Genomic DNA, 25,546 nt, shown 5'->3' on the forward strand with positions numbered 1-25,546 from the left:
AGAGCTCAGAAAAGAAAATTAAACGAAAAAAATTCATTCGTAAAATTTCAGGAAAAAGGAAAGGAAGGCAAATGACCGGGTCGTTACAGTTGTTATATCTATATTTATGAGAACATGTTTCCTTTATGGAATATATTGTTGCCTTGTGTAATGGATTGCACACTTGTAATTGACATTATATATGTCATTCTAGAATTAAACTCTAAGGCACGGATTTTGTGGTTTTAATCTACTTGTGCATGGAAGGTGATTTCGTGCATTATATAAATTACGTATAAGTTGTGAACTTATTTGATTTATTTTGGATTCTTAGGACATTGTTACAAATCACATGGCTAAAGTTTGGCTTTAGTGCGGGAGGTATGAGTTCTTCCCAATTGAGATAGTGCGCACTAGGGTGGTCTTCCTAGCGGGTTAATGCCCGGAATAACCATTTAGTTCTCGGCGGAAATCCGAGACGTGATGTCCGAGTCTTCCACTATTTGTTTTCGCATTCAATTCCAAGTTGACAACCAATATTTAATTGTGACTTGTGGTTTTGGTTATTGGCGATTTAATGTTGTTAAGCACATTTATGCATTATGGTTTTGAATGAATCATAGTATGCATTCAATGTTGTTAAGTAAATTCATGTTTTATGATATTTAATAAATCAGTGCGGACTTTGATCTTGCTAAGTACATCCATGTTGAAATGTTCAAATGTAGCTGAGGAATGATCCTATAGATTCATTTGGAACATAGACGTTAGGTGGCATGACCCTTTTGAATTAATTCATGATAGTCTAAAAATCTTTAAGAAATCGAGTCGATGCGTGCTCATTCTCTACGAGTAAACTTGGTTACTCACCCCAAAATTATTGAGGGGCTGTTTTAGGTACGAAGACTTGGTTCATGATGCTCATCATTCCTTGGATGGCTTGTAGTTCTTAAGTTTCCATTTCATGCAAATGTTAGTATGAGATGCCTTTTGTAGCTTTATTTGACAAAATGTGTATATTTGATTCCATATATGTAATGTGCACATGAGTGCACTCCTTAGAATGTATTCAACATGTATAAGATAAGGCTGGAGGCCAATGTCATGTATTTTGTATCCTATGCGACTTATGATTTCCTGAAATATTATGAAAATATTGAAAAATGCCAAGTAATTGTTTCACCATGTTTGCATCGGGTGTGGGAATTCCATTTTTATTCTTTCATAGGGTCTCATTAATCATGTATGAAGTGTGGCTAGGGTCCAAATGGTAATTTCCAATCATTTGTTAATTTTGGTTTTCAAAATTTCCATTTCAAGTTCATTCTCGCCTTTTTGGCCGTCGGGGGGTCGGATTTTGTATCGGCCATTTCTGGGAGTCGTGAACCATTCCCGCATGCTCAAAATCACTTATTACATTTGCTTGCATATCTGTTTCAGACTAGAAGTGCATTTGGGGTCAGATGTATGTTTAGTACAAACTTACATTTTTGTCGTTTTGAGCCTAAACTCAGTATAAGGGCATTTTGGGTTTTCATATGAAAAATAAAGTTTTATTTTGGCGTGGTTAGCTAGAAAATATGATTATAAAGGGGGTTTCTTCTTTGTGTTTTTTTCAAAAAGGCCCAGAAAGTCCTCAAAATTGGCATTTCAAGTTGGCATTTCAGGTGTAGCCTACAGCAGCATGAGCGCTCGAAGGGGCGTCCGAGCACTCCAAGTTTGGACAGAACTCTTGGGGCTAATTACAAGCTCTCCAAGCCCTTGGAAGACTGCTTGTGGTACTGTTCATGTGGGTGTGTGTTTGTGTCTTGGTTCAGCACTGCACCTCCAACTTTAAGTTGTTATATATTCTTCGTTTTAACTCCGAATTGGTCCAGTCTTGAGTCTAAATTGACCATGTCAAAATAAGCTTTCCAATGGTACCAATTACAGCTTTTGATTCTTCTTTTAGCTCAAGATATTAAAGTTTTAGTAAAGTAGTACTAGTTTTTGGTTCGAACCGGGATAGGGTTTCCCTTGCTTTGACTTCAGAACTTGATATCTTTTCCATCCAGACTCCGAATCAGGTGATTCTTAAGTCTAAATTCATTAATTTTTCGTTTTATTTCTAATGCTATGCTTGGTAGCATCTATTTTTCTATGAAATGACCATTTTACCCCTTGGTTCATTTCTCTTCGGATTTGGCATTCTTGCTTCATTGCTTGGCTCATTTGAGTTCCATAGCTTCATGTGGAGTCATTTTGGTGCCTTAGGGATGACGTACATCTCTAAAGGTCACCTTTCTTCTTTTACTTCCGCATTTTGGATCCGTTTTGGGTCATCACAAGACACACTAGGTTAAAAAATCCAAGGTTGTCACAGGTGGTATCAGAGGTCCTAGGTTTGAATACCTTAAACGATGGGTTTTGGGTTCATATCATGCTTATATTTCCATGCTCTATGTGCTTATATGCTTCATGATAACATGTTTTGGTTTTATAATATGTTTATGTGCTTATGTGCTATATGTGGTATGTAAACTGTATAGCTTGCTTGGATTCCATTGTAAAGAGCTTGACACATAATGTATGCTAGATTAGATTTGTATATGCATGACTATGTTACATATTTGGCATGACACAGGATTGTTCATTAAGGCACGAGTTGAGGTTGATGGTGATTGTTGTCACAGTTTCGTGGTAGTGTAGATTGTCGACCTAGCATTGGTTTTGAGGCAGGTGGTGAGTCACTTTTTATTTAGGCTCTTGTAAGGTGAGTCATTTGGTGTTGCCGTGATGAGGTTATGGACCTCTTAGAATCCTTGGTTGTTCGGGATGATTCCTCTGGGATTACAATTTTCGTGGGCGGGTATGTTTGTGGGTGGGTGCATGGCACTATCATGCTACCGTACTGGCTAGCTACAAGTGCAGTTCGGATGGAATCAATGTTGGTTTTGTTTGGATAAGCGTTGTCCTTTTGATCGATGATGACGATGGTTGTTTTGAGGATCAGTCGTGATGATTGATTTGGTTGTTGTTGGTATGGCTATAGTTGCCATTTTCTTTGAGTTCTCCTTACATGATGATGCTATTGTGGTTGAGTCGATCGATCGATGTTTCGGGATAGTGAAAGCATTGCACTATTAGTGTCACTTGTAGCGTCACCTCTAGATTTGGAGTTGGATTGTTGGAGTCTTACCATTGTGGTAAAGGCTCATGTTTGTTTTGAGACAGGTTGTTGTCGCATTGGTTTTTAGAGATAGTTATGGCTATAATTGATCTTTCTTTTTATCTAGACACTCTAGGACACGATGTCCATAGGGTTTATTGTTGTATCATTTTGTTTTCTGTAGTTTCGTTTACTACCATGTTAGTAGTATGATTTATGATGTTGTGATGCATAAGAAGGTGGAAGTGTATCCACATTTGTTTCCTTGTTGTGTGGCATTAGCATGACTTCTTTATATATTTTGAGATGCCATGTTGTTACTGCGCCTTAGAGATATGATATTGTGCTTACGTGGAGACTTGCTGCATGTACCCTTGATTTTTATCTATGTGAGTAGATTTATTTATTTGGTAGTTGCATTCCTTGTCATATGCATGACTTCCATATTTAGTTCTCCCTTTTTGTTCCCTTTTCGTATTTGTCGTATTGAAATGTGTGGGAGAATAGGGTTTCCCCTCTTTCTTTCATTCGAGTAAGGGACTTCACAAGGAGTGAGTCTCTTTTCTTTGTTGCGTTGTGCACAGCTTTGGGGTTGGCTGGTCCGTGAGGATCACCATTGTTGTCTTGAGTCCTTGGTGAGGATTTGATGGATTTTGGTCGACTTACTCCCATGTAGGGGGTGAAGTCTTTGACCTTGTTGTCTTTCATTTTAGAGACTAAGTCATGGTGTTATCCTTCTTAAGACTGGTGGTTCCCTTTCTTTTGTGTCTTCCCTTGGAGAGTTTTTGCCATGGTTGTTGACAGAGTTGTGGTGCTCAGAGTGAGTTGATTGGTGTGAGATCATTTTACGAGGACTTGTGTCCATTTGATTGAGGATTTGGTTGACTCGTTGTGTGAGTTTGACGCTGTTTAGGGATGTCTTTTAGAGACTTGTTTCAGTTTTGGAGACCTTGATGTGGTTGACTCTTAGGAGGAGTTTTGAAGGATCGCTGTTGGATATGGCTTGTTTGTGGAGTCGTCTCATCCTAGTTGTGACTAGGTATAGTTTTGAGGAATCGTAGTTCCAGTGGTTGTTTACGGATCGATGAAAAATTGAGGAATTTTGATTTAGCTTGGTGTTGCCAAGCACGGTTTTGAGAGATTCATTTTGTGACCTTGGTAGTCAGGATTTTGATGTGTGTGCCACTTGGGGGACTTGTATTTCAAGGATTTAGTTATCCATGATAGGGATTTTGATCCGATGTTTGATTACGGTGAGTAGTCTTATAGTTGATCTATTTTAGGATGATATCTGGGATATTAGAGATGCTGTTTTGCTTGTTAGGCTTTGGATTCGTGATTGATGTTGTTGATAGTAGTGTTTTGAGACGTTGGAGTTGTTGGTTTTGTTGTATTGAGGATTTAAGGCCTTAAGCGTAGCGGTACCTATGGCTTTGTTATCAGAGTTTGGGATTGGCCAGGATGGTCCGGCCGGACGTCTTTGGACCATATCTCAACTCTCATAAAATGTCTGGCCTCCATGGTGCTTTTGGTAATGATCATTTTTTACGTTGATGTTATTGGTATCGAAAAGTTTCATAGGTAGACCTAGTGGGGGCAGGTTATGAACTAGTGCCTTATATTGTCATGCTACCATACAAAGTTGTGTGTTATGGGCAAGTGCTAGTTGCCGTCGATGCTACCTTATTGACGAGTAAGTGTAGGCGGGCACTAGGTACTGTCATTATTACCACACATTTGAGTACGTCGTGGGCGGGTTCTGGTCGCTATTTGTACTGCCATGTCATCTTTGTTCAGTACCTTGATTTGATACGTAGATATCTTGGAGTTCTTTTAGGGGTTGTTTTTAGATTCGTATGATAGTTCGTCAGGAGGGATGTTTATGGTTGTGGTCTTCCGTTCCTTTGTTTAACCTTGAGTTCTGTATGTTAGTTCAGACTTGTTGTGTGGCCAAGTGGTCACTTTTCTTTTGAGAGGTTATCCTGTCATGCACACGTGGGTGCGAATGACATTGGTTTGTACTTTGTCTTTCAGTTCTGGAATAGGTTTTGTAGCATGTTGTGTGGGATACTCGGAAATGTACTTCGTAGTTATCCTGGTTCCGCCTTTTGTTTTGTTAGGGCTGGATTTCGGGGACGAAATCCATTTTTAGGTGGGAAGGTTGTAATGACGCGGTCATTTTCTTTCCTTTCCTTTTCTCAAATTTTCACGGATATTTTTTTTTTTCTGTTGATCTTTTCCTTTCTGAGTTCGTTTTCTTGCCACTTAATGTCATCTTGAGTGCTTAGGGATGGTTTCCGAGACTCTTTTCCTTGGATTGACAACTTCCTTTGAGGACCGACTCATTTTCACATTTTCACTTTTGTGACACTATTCACTTTTCGTCTTTTTCTCGGTTGTCACTTTGTTAGCATAACCTCACTTTTCATGTTTGGATTTGATTCCAGTTTTGCATGCATCCACGATAATTAAATTCCATGCTATGTGCATTTTCATTTTCGTAGAAAAGCATGCTAAATGTTTACTTTTCTTGTAAACGGTATAGATGTATAACCTTTTTGTAATATTCTAAACTTTTGGGGTTTTTGTGTAATTACTGTAAAGTAATTATTTTTCGTCTTAGGGACCATTTTGTAATTTAATTTGAAAGATATTTTCAAAAACGATCGTTTTGCAATTTTCGAAAAGTGTGACAAGTGTCACATTCTCATTGGTCCACTTGTTGGCATTTATGTGGAAACACTTTGAGGCCTTGGATGAGGGCATGTGGAGGGTGGAGATTTAACCACTTGTTGACCTAGGATAGGTGCACTTGTTGGCTTAGATGGTTGATAAGTGTAGGCTTAGGATTAAGCCTAGAATGGAGCCTTGGATTTGTGACAAGTGTAGGCACCAAATTTTGTTTTGCAATTAATTTTTGGGCCACTTTGGGATTATGATTTTAAAGAAGGGTTTTTGTGCAATTGACCATAGATGTGTGTGTTGACCATGGTGTAGGATCACTTAGTGAGTGGAGGATTTCTAATTCCTCCACTCACACATTTTCACATTATGTCTTTTCCTTCTTCATTAGAACCCTAACCTCCATGGATTGAGCTTGAAACCTTTGGCCTTGACCTTAATTTTTGATGGCCTTCCACTTACCTTATGTGACGGCCCAAGTTTTTCAACCCGGTGCATCAGTGATGAATCGAAAGATAACCCGATAACGGATCCAAAATGCAGAAGCAAAAGACAAAACAACGGTCACTAGAGATATAACATGACTCTAAGACACCAATGTGACCCTCAACGAGGTCACGGAACCCAAAGGAAACAAATGCGGAAGCAACATTTCAAAAACGGACAAGAATGGACCTAGGGGCAAAAACGTCATTTCCAGCTTAAAAGTGGGTGCCACCAAGCACACCATTGGAAAGACAATAAAAAATTAATGAACTTAGACTCAAAAATCACTTGATTTGGAGTCCGAATGAAGAAGATATGGCTAACGGAAGAAGAAGGGGCAGAACGGTCAAAAAGTGCAAGCCCTAGATCATCTAACTGGTTAGGAGACCTTCCTAACCGGATAGGAGGTCAAAAATCATGAGAAAAACACTGCCCATGCACATGTAACCAGTTACGAAACCCATCGTAACTGTTTACATGTGAAAGAGGCAGAATGGGCAGCTCAAAAACCTAGTAGCAGGGGTTTTTCCGGGAAAAATGGAAATTTGAGGGCTAAGATGACATTTTCTGGAAAAACTTAAAGAAGAAAACCCCCTCAAAATCGAGTTTTCTACATGACACTAGAGGAAAATTGAAAAATACGCAAAGTGAAATGCCCAAAATGTCCTCCTAAGAAAACTAGTCAAGAGGGTCCAAAAAGCTGCTAAATTTAAAAACTAAGAGCTGAACTTCGAATGCGATTTCTGATGCGAAGACGACATTTTCTGGAAAAACACGGAAAAGAAACCCCTCCCAAAATCATATTTTGTAAGTGACCATGAAAAGAACGGAATTTATTTCCCAAAGAAAATTCCCAAAATACCCTTAGGTCAGAATATGCAACAAAAGTGTAAAATAAGTCCGTAGAAGGCTCATTTCACCAAAGAAGAAGCTTTGCTCGGAAACGACCATGCACACAAATGTAACTTACCTAATAAGATGTGCTACAATGGTCCGTGACTCAAAAATATGACCAAAGCAAAATATGACCCCCCAACGGCCAAAATGCCAAAAAATAAAGTTTGGAATGAAAACTTGAAACCTAAAATCATGAAATGATTTTGAAATGCCGTTTAGCCCTTGGCCACACTTCATGCATGTTAAATGAATGCTAATGGAAGAATTTCATACACAATGCACGCTCTGGTGCAAAATAGCATACTAAAACGCATGGTTTTCTATATGTTCTCATCGAAGGCAAAAATGAACATCCTTGACACAAATGTAATTTCAAAAGGAGTTTAGCCATTAGCCTCATGTCATATACATAAAATGAGAATCAAAAAGTGTGCTTAGGCACACATTACAAGTCTAGAAGCAAATATACATACTTGACATATAAGGTTACAAATGGCTTTTCAAGTCAACCTTCACAAGAATTGAACCCTTCAAGTTCCCAAATAATCCAAGCATGGTGAGAATCTCTAACCTTGAATCCTGTACCTGAAAATATGCCCCAGTATCGTAGGGGTGAGTAACATAAAGCTACTCGTAGGAAATGAACATGCATCGACCTACGTTTTACAGGTTTGCATGATTAATTATTGTGGTTCATTCCACCTAAAGTCTATGTCAAGTGTGAGACTCAAGGAACATCCTAGCTACCTAAGATCATTTCTAGCACCAATCACCTCATTCATGTAATTTTAGCAACATTGGGTCATGCTTACATAAAGCAACAGCATAGGAGCATGCTTACACAAAGCAACTAACATAGATTCTCAAAGTCATCAATTTAAAATCTAAAGAACGAAAACGACATAAGTGATCATATTGCCTAACATCTATGTTCCAAATGAATCTATAGGATCATTCCTACTTTACATTTGAACAACACAACATGAATGTAGTTGACAACATCAAAAGCTTATAATGATTCATTAAAATCATAAAACAGGAATGTACTTAACAACATTAAAAGCTCACAATGATTTATTAAAAACCATGAACATGAATGTACTTAACAACATTAAAAGCTCACAAAGATTTATTAAAAACCATAAACATGAATGTACTTAACAACATTAAAATGATTTATTAAAATCATAAAACATAGATGTACTTGGCAACATCAAAATCTACAAGGATCATAAAGAATGGATGTACTTAACAACATCAAAATCGCCGATAGCCAAAACCACAAGTCACAATATAAACATGATTGCTAACTTGGAATTGAATGCGAAAATAAATAATGGAAGACTTGGACATCTAGACTCAGAATTCTGCCAAGATAAATGGTTGTTCCGGGAACTAACCCGTAGGAAAAACCACCCTAAGTGCGCACTATCTCAATTGGGGAGAACTCATACCTCCCGCACTAAAGCCGAACTTTAGCCATATCATAGTAACCATGTCCCAAGTGACTGCAAAATAAATAAGTTAACAACTTATATATATACGAAACCACATCCCATGCATAAGTAGTTTGTAACCACACAATACATGCTCTAAATCCACAACTACTATAGGATGACAAATGTCGAATCTTCAGAGCGCGATTCGTTACGCTCTATAATAACATCACATGTCGAATTTTTATGTGTGCGACTTGTTACACGCTATAACAATATAATCCAATATTGAAACGTAATCTCATAAATTCATTACAAGTCTAAAATCATGCTTTAGATATACAATCAACATCAAACACATGATTTAAATCCATAATGCAATAGAAATGGAATTTAATCAAGTAAACTAATTAATTCCTCTAAGTTGCAATTCTCAACCAAATGGCCTCAAATTACACATGTTAAACAACATAACATGGTCATTGTATATACCAATTCCAAAACTTGATTAGGCCAATTAAATAACAAAATGGAATTTAATTAAATCATAATAATCAAATCCCTAAATTCTAAAACAACATAAAATGGTCCCATATTAACATATACTAGTATACAAGTCCTAGTCATCTCAAATATCAAGTCAAAACTTAATTAAGCTAAAGGAACCATTAAATAGATTTTAATTAATCATTTTAATTAAAGTCTCTAGATTTTCATACTTATCCAAATGCTCTCAAATTTAAGTATGTTAAACAACATGCCTTGACTTAATTTAAAAGTATGCTACAAGTCAATTTCATGCAAGGTACATCCATATAAATTTAATCTTATACAAAGAATTAAATATTACTAATTTTCTAGATTTGATACAAGTCATGCAATCAAGTTGTATAATCATGAAAAACACCCCATACAACACAAAAAAAATCCTAAAACATCCCCTACCTCCATTTGAGATGAAATCTCAAATCCCCACCGAAATGAAACGGCTCCGAATCCGACGAAACTTTAAGGTTTTGTCGGGGACAACACGATCTACATGAACCCCCAAGAAGCCCATGAAAATCCAAACTTGACCTCAATCCCGAACTCAAAATTTGGTCATAAATGGTTTCTAATAGGGGGGAAAGGTGCACGGCGTCAAGGCAAGCATTAAACGTTAAGGCCAAAAACTTTTCATCAAAGGAAAGTGGATCAAAAGTGGAGAGAGAAAGTGGCAGCCATGGGAGGGAGCTTGGCCGGCCATGGGAGAGGAAGAAGAAGAAGAAATCTAATTTTTTTGTTCTTAAGTCCCATATTTATAGTAAGTCTCAAAAAGTGCCCCGAAAGGGCCCGCCAGGTCCGGAAAAGTGGATTTTGAGCAAACGCGCTCAAACGGCAAAACTCTGTGAACGAAAAAGATTCAAAATGAGAAAATATGAATAATAGAAGAAACAGCGTCAAAAACCAACTCCCGTACAGAAAGTTATACCCAAAACAAATTTGGCGCAAACTAGGGCCAGAAACCCTAAAACTGGAAAACATTGACCAGGAGGAAAATCTAAGAGTCCACGACTCGACGAAATGTGAAAATGAATCCCGTATGACGATACAGGCTCAAAACAAGTCATTGAGCAATAAGTTTCATTAATTGCACAATGGCCCCTCCAAAAAGTGAAAACTGCGAAACTGCCCCAGAATGAAAATATCTTCCAAAAGATATTTTCTTAGATACCCCTAAAATAAAATATTTTCAAAAGATATTTACGAAAAATATCCCAAGAAAGGGAAATGTTTCCAAAGAACTTTGCACTTATGCCCCTATGGACACCGGGAGCAACCAAAGTACTTTCTTGCAAAAGTAAAGATACGTATTTCGAGAAAACCACTCAAGATGAAGACACGTGATGTCAAAAACTAATTCCGAGCACGAAAAGTGAAGTTTTGCCAAACAAGTGACAAACGGGGAAAAGACAGAATGGGGAAAAAGACGAAACAAGGAAAATGACGAAAGGCGCATAGTGTCCGAAAAGTTAAAATGCAGAATTGACTCGGTCCTCAAAGGAAGTTGTCAATCCATGGAAAAGAGTCTCGAAAACACTCCAGAGCACTTGAGATGACACTAATCGACAAGAAACCAAACTCAGAAGGGAAAAGACAACGGAAAAAATTTATCCGAAAAATCCGGGTCATTACATCCTTCCCACCTTAAAGGGATTCCGTCCTCCAAATGAGGATTAGACAAAAGAGAACCGAACAAGATTAAAGCAAGATCAAACTAAGGGACACACCATATGGTGCTAAAGGACAACTTCAAAAGCCTGAAGATCATCTGAAGGAACGCAAAACCCAAGAACTGAGTGACACTTCCCAAACGAATCGACATATTAACTCGACGTCAATCACCGAGAGAATCCCAAGACAACTATAATTCAAATCAAGACAGATGGCTAAGAATGACACGGCAGTACGAACAATGGCCAGAACCCTCCCACACTTACTCATCAGTAAGGTAGCATGACAGTATAAAGCATTAGTTCACAACATGCCACATAAAGAAACTTTTCGATACAAATGACATCAATGTCGGAAATGATTATTACCAAAAGCACTATAGAAACCAGGCAACCGCGAGAGTTGGGTTAGCTAATCCCAAAACTCTAATAACAATGTCAGTGGCACCGTTACACTTAAGGCCTTAAATCCCTAACGCTAGAGTACTAATGAACCCCACATCTAAAAATGCAACAACAACAACACTAGTCCCGAATCCACAGCCTGACAAGTCTGTGCCCTCAAGCCAATGAATTGGACCTGCAAAATCGAAAACCTAAACACAGATCTGAAGTAGACCTACCGTAAGGCTACATACAGAAGACAAAACGCTGGATCAAAATCCCTATAGTGGACAACTAAAATCCTCAAAACACTAGTCTACAACGTGGCTCACGCATCTCTATCCCAACAACCATGGTCACAAAACCCCAACATAAGTGCAGAAAAGATGAAGCAGTATTAAAACAAATACTCACATAGTGCATGTTCGCAAAAATTAATGATATAAATCAAATAATATCTTAGTACTAAGCATAGTACACACAAAGTAAATGAAATATGCCACCTATCACATAGGGGTTAAACAAACGATGACATGCCATACACCACTAATGGCACTAGTATGTTAAATGGATACAATATAGGAAAACGTATCATATACACTTTCACATAAACTACCACATAGCCACATATCCTAAACATGTTTCTAATGCATGCCCAAAAATAATGGGGCTCATAAACATGTAGAAATGGTCACACAAATGTCAAGTTCTTAAAATCAAAAGAAATGAATGGAATGTCTCACAAAAGACACCATGCAGAAAACATAACACAAAACCTGGATGAGTCCAATCTCTCACTACGAGGAAAGGAACCTCCCCCAAACGACCACTAAAGTCCTCAAGACATAGGGTCAGCAAGTCTTTCCCAAGACCAGCTCATACCCCGATGGAATCACAGCACCACACGAAACAAGACAACATCGAAATGGATAGCCCCAATGCTAACCGTTATGAGACAATCAACAAGAAAACCCCCGATCCAAGATGCCAACGAGTCCGATAGGAACTCTATAGGATTCTACCAGAACCCTAACACAACGCCCCAAGTCTCCAAAGACAAGGGAGAGTAATTAATTGCACCAACACAATTAATTACACAAAGCCGCTCACATCCCAACTGTAGCTCGTAAAAGCTAACCAAGGCAACACAAGAAGGATTCTAGGTCAACGCACCTATCCAAATCCTGAAACCATTGCCCTAAGGAGGCAAGACACAAGAACCTCGCCCTGAGGCTCACAAGAAACTTCCCAACTCCTAAAGGAAAGATTCGAGTCAATCCTGACTCATTATCCCATGATGCTAGAAACAAAGACCTCAATGACATCACGAGGTCAAAACCACTACGAAGTCCTAAGGGATGACACCGACACCTCCAACACCACCATGACTACATCATAAAAACACAAAAGAAAATGAGACGAAACGGAGCCTCCGTGGCTTACGTCTCATCTCGCCAAAAAGGAGACTACAACACCATCCTCATCCGAGCCCTAACGAGAAGACTCTCCGTGAGTCAAGACTGTGACGCTATATGCGTGAAAAAGAAGTGAGATCAATAATAACACGAGTTATTATGATCGAATGTAACTCGCTCAATGAATGCATCAAATAATTACCACGTCAATGTATGCAACATACCGTCATGCATAAGCAGATAAGCATATACAGCATGCTAAACAGATAATGAAAACTCCTAGGTACTTAAACACATAAGCACATATCAAACAATGATGTTTTTAAACACATAAGCATATAAGTGCAGAAAACATGTCATCACACCGAGCATGTTATCAAATGGCACGTAAACATGTTATCAAAAAGTATCTGAACATATCAAAGTACATCAACAAAACATGATATGCACCCAAAACCCATCGTCCAAGGTATTCGAACTCGGACACTCTGATACCACTTGTGACGGCCCAAGTTTTTCAACCCGGTGCATCAGTAAAGAACCGAAAGATGACCCGATAACGGATCTGAAATGTGGAAGCAAAAGACAAAACAACGTTCTCTAGAGATATAACATGACTCTAAGACACCAATGTGACCCTCAACGAGGTCATGGAACCCAAACGAAACAAATGCGGAAGCAACATTTCAAAAATGGACAAGAATGGACCTAGGGGCAAAAACATCATTTCCAGCTTAAAAGTGGGTGCCACTGAGCACAACATTTAAAATACAACGGAAAATTAATGAACTTAGACTCAAAAATCACTTGATTTGGAGTCCGAATGAAGAAGATATGGCTAACGGAAGAAGAAGGGGCAAAACGGTCAAAAAGTGCAAACCCTAGATCATCTAACCGGTTAGGAGACCTTCCTAACTGGTTAGGAGGCCAAAAATCACGAGAAAAACACTGCCCATGCACATGTAACCGGTTACGAAACCCCTCGTAACCGTTTACATGTGAAGGAGGCAGAATGGGCAGCTCAAAAACCTGGCAGCAGGGGTTTTTCCGGGAAAATGGAAATTTGAGGACAGAGATGACATTTTCTGGAAAAACTCAAAGAAGAAACCCCCCTTAAAATCAAGTTTTCTATGTGACTAAAAAGGAAAATAGAAAAATACGCAAAGAGAAATGCCCAAAATTCCCTCCCAATAAAACTGGTCTAGAGGGTCCAAAAAGCTGTTAAATTTAAAAACAGAGAGCTGAACTTCGGATGCGATTTCCGATGTGAAGACGACATTTTCTGGAAAAACACGGAAAACAAACCCCTACTAAAATCATATTTTGTAAGTGACCATGCAAAGAACTGAATTTATTTCCCAAATTAAATTCCCAAAATACCCTTAGGTCAGAATATGCAACAAAAGTGTAAAATGAGTCCGTAGAAGGCTCATTTCACCAAAGAAGAAGCTTTGCCCGGAAACGACCATGCACGCAAACGTAACATACCTAATAAGATATGCTACAATGGTCTGTGACTCAAAAATATGGCCGAAGCAAAATATGACTCCCCAACGGCCAAAATGCCAAAAAATGAAGTTTGGAATGAAAACTTGAAGCCTAAAATCATGAAATGATTTCGAAATGCCGTTTGGCCCTTGGCCACACTTCATGCATGTTAAATGAATGCTCATGGAAGAAGTTCATACACAATGCATGCTCTGGTGCAAAATAGCATACTAAAATGCATGGTTTTCCATATGTTCTCATCAAAGGCAAAAATGAACATCCTTGAAATAAATGTAATTTCAAAAGGAGTTTGGCCATTGGCCTAATGTCATATACATAAAATGAGAATCAAAAAGTGTGCTTAGGCACACATTACAAGTCTAGAAGCAAATATACACATTTGACATATAAGGTTACAAATGGCTTTTCAAGTCAACCTTCACAAGAATTGAACCCTTCAAGTTCCCAAATCCTCCAAACATGGTTTGAATCTTTAACCTTGAATCCTGTACTTGAAATATGCCCCAGTATCGTAGAGGTGAGTAACATAAAGCTACTCGTAGGAAATGAGCATGCATCGACCTACGTTTTATAAGTTTGCCTGATTAATTATTGTGGTTCATTCCACCTAACGTCTATGTCAAAGGTGAGACTCAAGGAGCATTCTAGCTACCTAAAATCATTTCTAGCATCAATCACCTCATTCATGCAATTTTAGCAACATTGGGTCACACTTACACAAAGCAACAACATAGGAGCATGCTAACGCAAAGCAACTAACATAGATTCTCAAAGTCATCAATTTGAAATGTAAAGAATGAAAATGACATAAGTGATCATGCCACCTAACGTCTATGTTCCAAATGAATCTATAGGATCATTCCTACTTTACATTTGAACAACAAAACATGAATGTAGTTGACAACATCAAAAGCTTATAATGATTCATTAAAATTATAAAACAAGAATGTACTTAACAACATTAAGAGCTCACAATGATTTATTAAAAACCATGAACATGAATGTACTTAACAACATGAAAAGCTCACAATGATTTATTAAAAACCATGAACATGAATGTACTTAACAACATTAAAATGGATTATTAAAATCATAAATCATAGATGTACTTGGCAACATCAAAATCTACAAGGATCATAAAGAATGGATGTACTTAATAACATCAAAATCGCCAATAGCCAAAACCACAAGTCACAATATAAACATGATTGCTAACTTGGAATTGAATGCGAAAATAAATAATGGAAGACTTGGACATCTAGACTCAGAATTCTGTTGAGATCAATGGTTGTTCCGGGCACTAACCCGTAGGGAAAACCACCCTAAGTGCACACTATCTTAATTGGGGAGAACTTATACCTCCCGCACTAAAGCCAAACTTTAGCCATATTATAGTAACCATGTCCCAAGTGACTCCAAAATAAATAAGTTAACAACTTATATATATACGAAACCACATCCCATGCACAAGTAGTTTGTAACCACACAATACATGCTCTAAATCCACAACTACTATAGGATGACAAATGTCGAATCTTTAGAGCTCGATTCGTTACGCGCTATAATAACATCACATGTCGAATTTTTCAGTGTGCGACTCGTTACACGCTATAACAATATAATCCAATATTGAAACGTAATCTCATAAATTCATTACAAGTCTAAAATCATGCTTTAGATATACAATCAACGTTAAACACATGATTTAAATCCATAATGCAATAGAAATGGAATTTAATCAAGTAAACTAATTAATTCCTCTAAGTTGCAATTCTCAACCAAATGGCCTCAAATTACACATGTTAAACAACATAACATGGTCATTGCATATACCAATTCCAAAACTTGATTAGGCCAATTGAATAACAAAATGGAATTTAATTAAATCATGATAATCAAATCCCTAAATTCTAAAACAACATAAAATGGTCCCATATTAACATATACTAGTATACAAGTCCTAGTCATCTCAAATATCAAGTCAAAACTTAATTAAGCTAAAGGAACCATTAAATAGATTTTAATTAATCATTTTAATTAAAGTCTCTAGATTTTCATACTTATCCAAATGCTCTCAAATTTAAGTATGTTAAACAACATGCCTAGACTTAATTTAAAAGCATGCTACAAGTCAATTTCATGCAAGGTACATCCATATAAATTTAATCTTATACAAAGAATTAAATATTACTAATTTTCTAGATTTGATACAAGTCATGCAATCAAGTTGTATAATCATGAAAAACACACCGTACAATAGAAACAAAATCCTAAAACATCCCCTACCTCCATTTGAGATGAAATCTCAAATCCCCACCGAAATGAAACGGCCCCGAATCCGATGAAACTTCAAGGTTTTGTCGGGGACAACACGATCTACATGAACCCCCAAGAAGCCAATGAAAATCCAAACTTGACCTCAATCTCGGACTCAAAATTTGGTCATAAATGGTTTCTAATAGGGGGGAAAGGTGCACGGCGTCAAGGCAAGCATTAAACGTTAAGGCCGAAGACTTTTCATCAAAGGAAAGTGGATCAAAAGTGGAGAGAGAAAGTGGCAGCCATGGGAGGGAGCTTGGCCGGCCATGGGAGAGGAAGAAGAAGAAGAAATCTGATTTTTTTGTTCTTAAGTCCCATATTTATAGTAAGTCTCAAAAAGTGCCCCGAAAGGGCCCAGCCGGGTCCGGAAAAGTGGATTTTGAGCAAACGCGCTCAAACGGAAAAACTCTGTGAACAAAAAAGATTGGAAATGATAAAATATAAAAAACGGAAGAAACAACGTCAAAAATCGAGTCCCGTACAGAAAGTTATGCCCAAAACAAGTTTGACGCAAACCGAGGCCAGAAACCCTGAAACTGGAAAACATTGACCAGGAGGAAAATCTAAGAGTCCACGACTCGACGAAATGTGAAAATGAATCCCATACGAGGATCCAGGCTCAAAACAAGGCATTGAGCAATAACTTTCATTAATTACACAATGGCCCCTCCAAAAAGTGAAAACTGCGAAACTGCCCTAGAATGAAAATATCTTCCACAAGATATTTTCTTAGATACCCCTGAAATAAAATATTTTCAAAAGATATTTACGAAAAACACCCCAAGAAAGGGAAATGTTTGCAAAGAACTTTGCACTTATGCCCCTATGGGCACCGGGAGCAACCAGAGTACTTTCTTGCAAAAGTAAAGATACATATTTCGAGGAAACCACTCAAGATGAAGACACGTGAAGTCAAAAACTAACTCCGAGCATGAAAAGTGAAGTTTTGCCAAACAAGTGACAAACGGGAAAAAGACAGAATAGGGAAAAAGACGAAACAAGGAGAAGGACGAAAGGCGCATAGTGTCCGAAAAGTGAAAATGCAAAATTGACTCGGTCCTCAAAGGAAGTTGTCAATCCACGGAAAAGAGTCTCGGAAACACTCTAGAGCACTTGAGATGACACTAATCGACAAGAAATCAAACTCAGGAGTGAAAAGACAACGGAAAAAATTTATTCGAAAAATCCGGGTCATTACACCTTAGACCATGAAGCTTGGAACACTTTTTGTTCCCCTCATTCTCCTCAACATAACCCTTGAAGGGTTTGCCATTTTTTGTTGATTTGCCTTGGATTCTAGAGAGACACTTCTCTAGTGAGGTAGGGGGTGTTATAATTTATTTTCCAAGTTGTTTTACTTGCTCTTGTATGAAATATAAGTTGTGTGCATGAGTTTTGTTAATTTGAGAAATTAGAGATTTATCATCGCTGGTATATAACTCATTTTAGACTTAGTAAATGGCATGGCCATGAGTTGATCTTTGTTATATATTAAATTGGGAAGATTTAAATGAGTTTTCAAATCTAGAGATTTAATGAATTTAATTTGATTTAATATCTAGTTAATTGTGCTTTGCTTATATTCCATTTTAGACTTGATATATGGTATGAGCATGACTTAGTGCTTAACATATATTAAATTGAGGTAATTTGATATAGTTTTGAAATCTAGAGAATTTAATTATTTTATTTAATTGAATTCTATCTAATTGTTCCATGGATTTAATTATGTTGTAGAAATTGTTTCCATATATAAATTATGTATTTGGACTTGTTGTGTATTCACATAGTTGTATTTTGAGCATTTGATAACATTATTGTTATATCTATATTCATGAGAGCATGTTTTCTTTATGGAATATATTATTGCCTTGTGTAATGGATTGCACACTTGCAATTAACATTATATATGCCATTCTAGAATTAAACTCTAAGCCACGGATTGTGTGGTTTCAACCTACTTGTGCATGGAAGGTGATTTTGTGCATTATATAAATTACGTATAAGTTGTGAACTTATTTGATTTATTTTGGAGTCTTGGGACATTGTTACAAATGACATAGCTAAAGTTTGGCTTTAGTGCGGGAGGTATGAGTTCTCTCCAATTGAGATAGTGCGCACTAGGGTGGTATTCCCAATGGGTTAATGCCCGGAATAACCATTTTGTTCTCGGCAGAAATACGAAACGTGATGTCCAAGTCTTCCACTATTTGTTTTCGTATTCAATTCCATGTTGACAACCAATATTTAATTGTGACTTCTGGTTTTGATTATTGGCGATTTAATGTTGTTAAGCACATTTATGCATTATGGTTTTGAATGAATCGTAGTATGCGTTCAATGTTGTTAAATACATTCATGTTTTATGATTTTTAATGAATCATTGCGGACTTTGATGTTGCTAAGTACATCTATGTTGAAATGTTCAAATGTAGTTTAGGAATGATCCTATAGATTCATTTGGAACATAGACGTTAGGTGGCTTGACCCTTTTGAATTGTTTTATGATAGTCTAAAAATCTTTAAGAAATCGAGTCGATGCATGCTCATTCTGTACGAGTAAACTTGTTTACTCACCCCGAAGTTACTGGGGGGCTGTTTCAGGTATGAAGACTTGATTCGTGATGCTCATCATTCCTTGGATGGCTTGTAGTTCTTAAGTTTCCATTTCATGCAAATGTTAGCATGAGATGCCTTTTGTAGCTTTATTTGACAAAATATGTATATTTGATTCCATATAAGTAATGTACACATGAGTGCACTCCTTACAATGTATTCAACATGTATAAGATGAGGCCAGAGGCCAATGTCATGTATTTTGTATCCTATGTGACTTATGATTTCCTGAAATATTATGAAAATATTGAAAAATGCCAAGTAATTGTTTCACCATGTTTGCATCGGGTGTGGGAATTCCATTTTTATTCTTTCATAGGGTCTCATTAATCATGTATGAAATGTTGCCAAGGGCCAAACGGTAATTTCCAATCATTTGTTAATTTTGGTTTTCAAAATTTTTATTTCAAGTTCATTTTTGCCTTTTTGGCCGTCGGGGGGTCGGATTTTGTATCGGCCATTTCTGGGAGCCACGGACCATTCCTGCATGCTTAAAATCACTTATTACATTTGTGCGCATATCCATTTCAGAATACAAGTGCATTTGGGGTCAGATGTATGTTTGGTGCGAACTTACATTTTTGTTGTTTTGAGCCTAAACTGAGCATAAGGACATTTTGGGGTTTTCATATGAAAAATAAAGTTTTTGTTTACCATGGTTAGCTAGAAAGCATGATTTTGAGAGGGGTTTCTTCTTTGTTTTTTTTTCAAAAAGGCCCAAAAAGTCCTCAAAATTGCATTTCAAGTTGGCATTTTAGGTGTAGCCTACAGCTGCACGAGCGCTCCAAGGAGCATCCGAGCACTCCAAGTTTGGACAGAACTCTCGGGGCTAATTATGAGCGCTCCAAGCCCTTGGATGAGCGCTCGTGGTACTGTTCATGTGGGTGTGTGTTTGTGTCTTGGTTCAGCACTGCACCTCCTACTTTAAGTTATTGTATCTTCTTTGTTTTAACTCTGAATTTATCCATTCTTGAGTCTAAATTGACCGCGTCAAAATAAGCTTTCCAATGGTACCAATTACAGCTTCAGATTCTTTTTGTAGCTCAAGATATTAACGTTTTAGTAAAGTATTATCAGTTTTTGGTTCAAACCAGGATAGGGTTTCCCTTCCTTTGACTTCAGAACTTGATATTTTCTCCAACCGGACTCTGAATCAGGTGATTCTTAAGTCTAAATTCATTAATTTTTTGTTTTCTTTCTAATGGTATGCTTGGTAGCATCTATTTCTCTATGAAATGACCATTTTACCCCTTGGTTCATTTCTCTTCGGATTTGGCATTCTTGCTTCATTGCTTGGCTCATTTGAGTTCCATAGCTTTATGTGGAGTCATTTTGGTGCCTTAGGGATGACGTACATCTCTAAAGGTCACCTTTCTTCTTTTGCTTCCGCATTTTGGATCCGCTTCGGGTCATCACAAGACACACTGGGTTGAAAAATCCAGGGTCGTCACAGTTTAACCATGGCTTGATATTATAGGAAAGAAGAAAAATTTTGGGCTATAAAAGCTTCTTTTGGGATGTTGGTTTTCCTTTTGACTAAATCTTTGATGAACTTTGCATAAGACGGAACTTGTTTAATAGCAGTGAGAAATGGAATACTGATATGAAGATTTTAAAAAATATCTAAGAAGTCACTGTATTGTGACTCATTCTTATTATTGACTAGTCGAGAAGGAACTGGTGTGGAACCTTAGTCCTTAGTCCTTTTTGGGGTTGGGTGGCTCTGATATACTAGACCTAGATGGTGCACTTGTAGCTTGGGTGGGTTGCTAAACTTGATTATTGACTTTCTTCTCTGACCGAAGGGTTAGGATGGAGTTCACTTAATTATTTGATTGGTTAGTGGAAGGGTTTCCCCTTGGATTAATTTCAGGTTGGCTAGGCAAGGTACCCGTTTGTCTTTCAGATAGTGCAGAAGTGAGTTGAGTCAACTGACTTTGGATAGATTGCTGAAATTTGAGTTGACTCTGAGTTAAGAGGTCAAAGTGACTCTCTAACTTTTGAATTCTTTAATCTGATTGCTTATTAGATTGATCAAGGTTAAAAGCAAGCATTTTCAGAGTGTCCTCACAATTGGTAGCACGGTGGTGCTGTGGGACAGGAGCAACATAATTGCTCATTGGATCAATTGCAAGTTCCTTATTTTGATTGAACTGATTGTTCCTAGAAAAATATCCTTGAGGGACAAGAGGACCATGAGGTTGTGCTGGCCTATTGGGATTACCTTTGAAACTGGGAGGACCACCTAAGTTTTGTGGAGGCAAATTTTGTCACCACAAAAAATTCGGATGGTTTCTTGTATCAGGATGATAAGTCTGACTAAAGGAATTTGCCGTCGGTTTCCTATAGGTATTAAAGGCACAAACTTGTGCATCTGAAGGTTTAGATGCACAGTAGATTGGACAAGCCTCAGTGGGACGAGATGAACTTGAACAGACATTGCATTTTGCAGGTGTTGACATGGGAACAAAGGCATCAAATTTTTTATTTAAATCTTTGACTCCTTTCCGCTAGACTTTGCATCACTAATTTGAATTCAGGTTCGGGTTTGATCTCAAAAGGATTGGAAGTTCTTTTGGAGGGATCATTCCTAGAGAATTCGTAATCTCAAGGGTTCCAATTCCAACTTTAGGCATTCTTAGTAAGTTCTTCTAAGAAAGCGTAAGCTTCATCAGGAGTTTGGGACTTGAACTTTCCTTGGTGCATTGACTCAATCATGGTTCGGTTAGTAAGAGAAAGCCCTTTATAGAAAGAATGAACCAATTGTGCTTTCTCAAAGCCATGATGTGGGCATTTGAGTAGCAAATCATGAAAACGCTCCCAAGTTTGATAGAATTGTACTTCATTTTTCCCTTTGAAAGTGCTTATGGTATCTTTCATTAACTCCGTCTTTGCATTGGATAAAAACTTGTTCATGAATTTTTTAACAAGTTCATCCCATGTTCTAATGGAGTTTAGAGGAAGAGAGTTGAACCATGAGGAAGCTTTATCATCTAAGGACAGGGGAAACAGACGCAATTTGACACCCTCATAATCTAAATACTGATTTTTGAAAGTACTGCAAATGGTTAGGAACTTCCCCAAATGGACATAAGGTTGTTCACTTTCAAATCCATGGAATTTAGGCAATTTATTGATGATATGGGCTCTAATCTCGAATTAAGGCCCGACTGGAGGAAGAACAATACAATTGGGTGGATTAGCTGTGATAGGGGCAAAATAGTCATTCAAAGTTCTAGGAGCAGGTGGTACAACCGGTTGTGCTGGTGGAACTAGTGGTGGAATTGGTGGATCTATTGGAGAATAAATGGTTTTGGAAGAAAGTAGGGATGCTTTCTCCAAAGCAAAGATTGAAGGATCACTAGAACAACGGATTAATCGTTTGTTCACTCTTAACCAATTGGGCATACAAAATGGACACCAAAGAGCATACGATTTTTTGTTTTATTTTTTTTTTTATTTTTTATTTAAGGGAAAGCCCTTGGGAATTAAATCTTGGAGTGCACACACAAACCATACAAATTTTTTTGGCTTTTTAATCTTGAGCTTAAATTCAAGGATGATGAATTTTTTTTTCTAAAGTAATTAAAGGTCCTATAATTAAAGGCTTACCAATTAAGGCCTGCCAACAAGACAACCAGGGAAGTTTCCAGGAAGTGTGGGGAGGACGAGGCCTGCTTAATGACAGTATGTCCACACCCTTAGACAAAACTTTCCTTATACATTGTCAAGTTGGAAGGTACTCACTGGAGTGACCAAATTAATTTTGTCCAAGAAGATCCTATGAGCTATGTGAAAAACCCTATGACCAACGTCTACTTGAGTTTAAATTAAATTAAATTTGGCTCGGGTTTGACAAATGCAATGATTTAATGATTTGTGAGCCACGGAAATCGGGTGATAAAATCCCAACCGTATCTTGTTTGGGTTTTGCCCTTAAGTACCTTATGCAAATGCTAATTAAAAGATGCACAAATATGACAATCAATACAATAAAATAAAAAGGGAGTGAGTGTGTGACTTTTTTTTTTTTTTTGGTAAGATAAAGAAATACAAAAATGAAATAAAATAGAAGAAATAGTAAACCTAAGGTTACGTCTAAGTTATTCTATCCTAAAATTCCCATGCAAAAGTTAATCACCTAAAAAAAAAACTAAGTTTTCCTAATCTAAAAATAAAGAAAATAAAAATTGAGGTACTTACTTGGAAGACAAAGTTATCGTTTGTCGCTTGTTCCACGTGTGCTCCAATGAGAATATTAAAGCTTTGAATGCTCCAAAATGAGTCCCAATTCCAATCAACAAATTTAATTTAATTTAATTTTTTTTTTTTTTTTGTGAAACTGGTTTACAACAGAACCAGTTTAGATTCTTGTCCAGGTCCTGAACTAGGACAGTGCTACCTTTGTAGCCAAACACAGGGATATAGGCCTTTAATATATTATATATTATATATTATATATACATATATCATATATGTAGCTTGTCAAACCCAAACCCAGAAGAGTTTCAGCGAGGAATGGATGGGAAACCGGCGACAGCGAGCTTGGCCCGAAGAAAGATGGCGACGGCTGAATCGGCCGTGATGGACAGCGGCGCTGTGACGTTGTACTCGGCTGAACTCGCCGTGGTGAGCTTGGAAGCTTGCCGTGGTAAGCTTGGAAGCTTGCGGCGGTGAGGATGGCGAGATGGACTGGACTGCCTTGAAAGGAGAAGAACGGCGGCCGATAGCGGCTGTAATGGCAGCTTGTGCCGGAGGTGTGGTGACTGCAGTGCTTGGCGGGCTTGGAGGAAGCTTGCGAGCAAGGTGGGGAGGACCGGCGGCGGGCTGGTTCGGCTCGGCAGTGGAGAGCTCGCGGCGGAGATGGACTCGGCTGAGAAGATGGACGGCGGGCATTGGACTCAGCTGACTGACAGTGGCGGTGACGGGCGGTCCAGAGATGACGGCTTGGCTGAACGGTGAGGAAGAAGACGGTTGGCAGTGGGTGGATGATGAAGACTGTAACTGGGTGCCCTCTGTTGTTCAAACTGGGTTTGATTTTTTTTTTTTTTTTTTTTTTTTTTTTCTCGTCACTAGATTGACTATCGGTTTAAAAAATACTTGAACTGAACAGTGGGCATGTTAATGTAATGGGTTTGAAAAATAAAACATAGGGACCAACTTTTTTTTGTGATTGATTTTTTTTATTTTTTAAACAAAGGAACAAGCACTGTTAGTACAGAGAATAGAAAGAAACACAGTTTTTTTATTTTTATTTTTCAAAACATTGTAGGATCAAAATGATAAACAGTTTTTTTTCTTTTTCTTTTTCCTTTTTAATGGCAATAACAATGACAGATGCTCACTTTTTATATATACATGTATCTATAAACAATGAACACTGATGAATGAAAAGAGAAAAGAAAATGGGTTGCGAAATTGGGTAGTTATTGAAGAACTGGGTAGTTCTTGAAGAACTAAGTTTGCAAATGGATTTTTTTATTTTATTTTTAAACAGTGTGGGATCAAACAAAAAATAAAATAAAATAAAATGACAAAAATTATCAAATAGAAATCAAAAATAGATAAAGGATAGAAGAACGGTTGGTCCAAAACTAGAAACTCAAATCTGAAGCGACAACGGCGCCATTTGATAGGCGTGTATTTATGGACTTATCGTTGTCAAATACACTCCATATCAAAATAAAATATCTACAACCATTTAACTAAAAATGTTTAATGGCAAGTAGGGTCGAACCACGCATTCAAGTGAGTTTTTGTTTTCGGATAAGAGATTTTTAAAACATTGATTTTGAGAATTGTCACGAACTATGGAAATAAAATTACAACTATAAAACAAAGCATGTAAATAAAACTACCTTGTTTGAAATTAAATGAGAATGAAACTTGTGAAAATAACTTGTATTAAATTAAACAAAGCTTTAAAGAAAATTATACAAGAAAATAATATCTTAAAAACTAAAACTATCTAACTCTTCCTGGCTCCTTCTCTAACTATCTAACTCTGTCTCCGAAGTGTGCAATTTATAGCCAAAGGAAGCAACCCACTTGTAGGCTGTGATGATGGCTTTTCCCAAACTGCTTCTTCATTTCCTCACACCACCTTCACTTCACTGACCACTTCACATATCAACCACTTCTTCACATTTTCTTCCTAATTTCCATTTCAACCGCTTTTGTTGACTTTTCTTCTCTTCTTTTCTTCTTTCTCTCTCCTCCTTTCTCTTCTTCACGTGCACACACTTTTCTTCATTTTGTTTTGTTTTGTTTTCTTCTTCTCTTTTCTTGTTTCTCTCTCTTTATTTCTCTTCTTCATTTGCACATAGATATACACAATATAGCTGACTATTGTTTTTCTTTTCTTCTCATTCATACATTAATACTTATAAAACACAAAACAAGCATATAAAAATATTTAAATAATATAAAAGTCTAATTAAAAACTTATTGTGGTGCATGAAA

The 25,546-nt window shown here is 37.4% G+C and overlaps 1 pseudogene; it reads left to right on the top strand.

Annotated features, from left to right (window-relative positions):
• The first annotated feature begins 21,860 nt into the window (after positions 1-21,860).
• LOC132284295 (small nucleolar RNA R71) lies at positions 21,861-21,957 on the top strand (annotated as a pseudogene).
• The last annotated feature ends 3,589 nt before the right edge of the window (positions 21,958-25,546 follow it).

Source organism: Cornus florida, unplaced genomic scaffold (assembly GCF_030987335.1).
Source record: "Cornus florida cultivar Cherokee Brave unplaced genomic scaffold, ASM3098733v1 CherokeeBrave_3.0.0_Hap2_Chr01, whole genome shotgun sequence".
NCBI lineage: Eukaryota > Viridiplantae > Streptophyta > Magnoliopsida > Cornales > Cornaceae > Cornus > Cornus florida.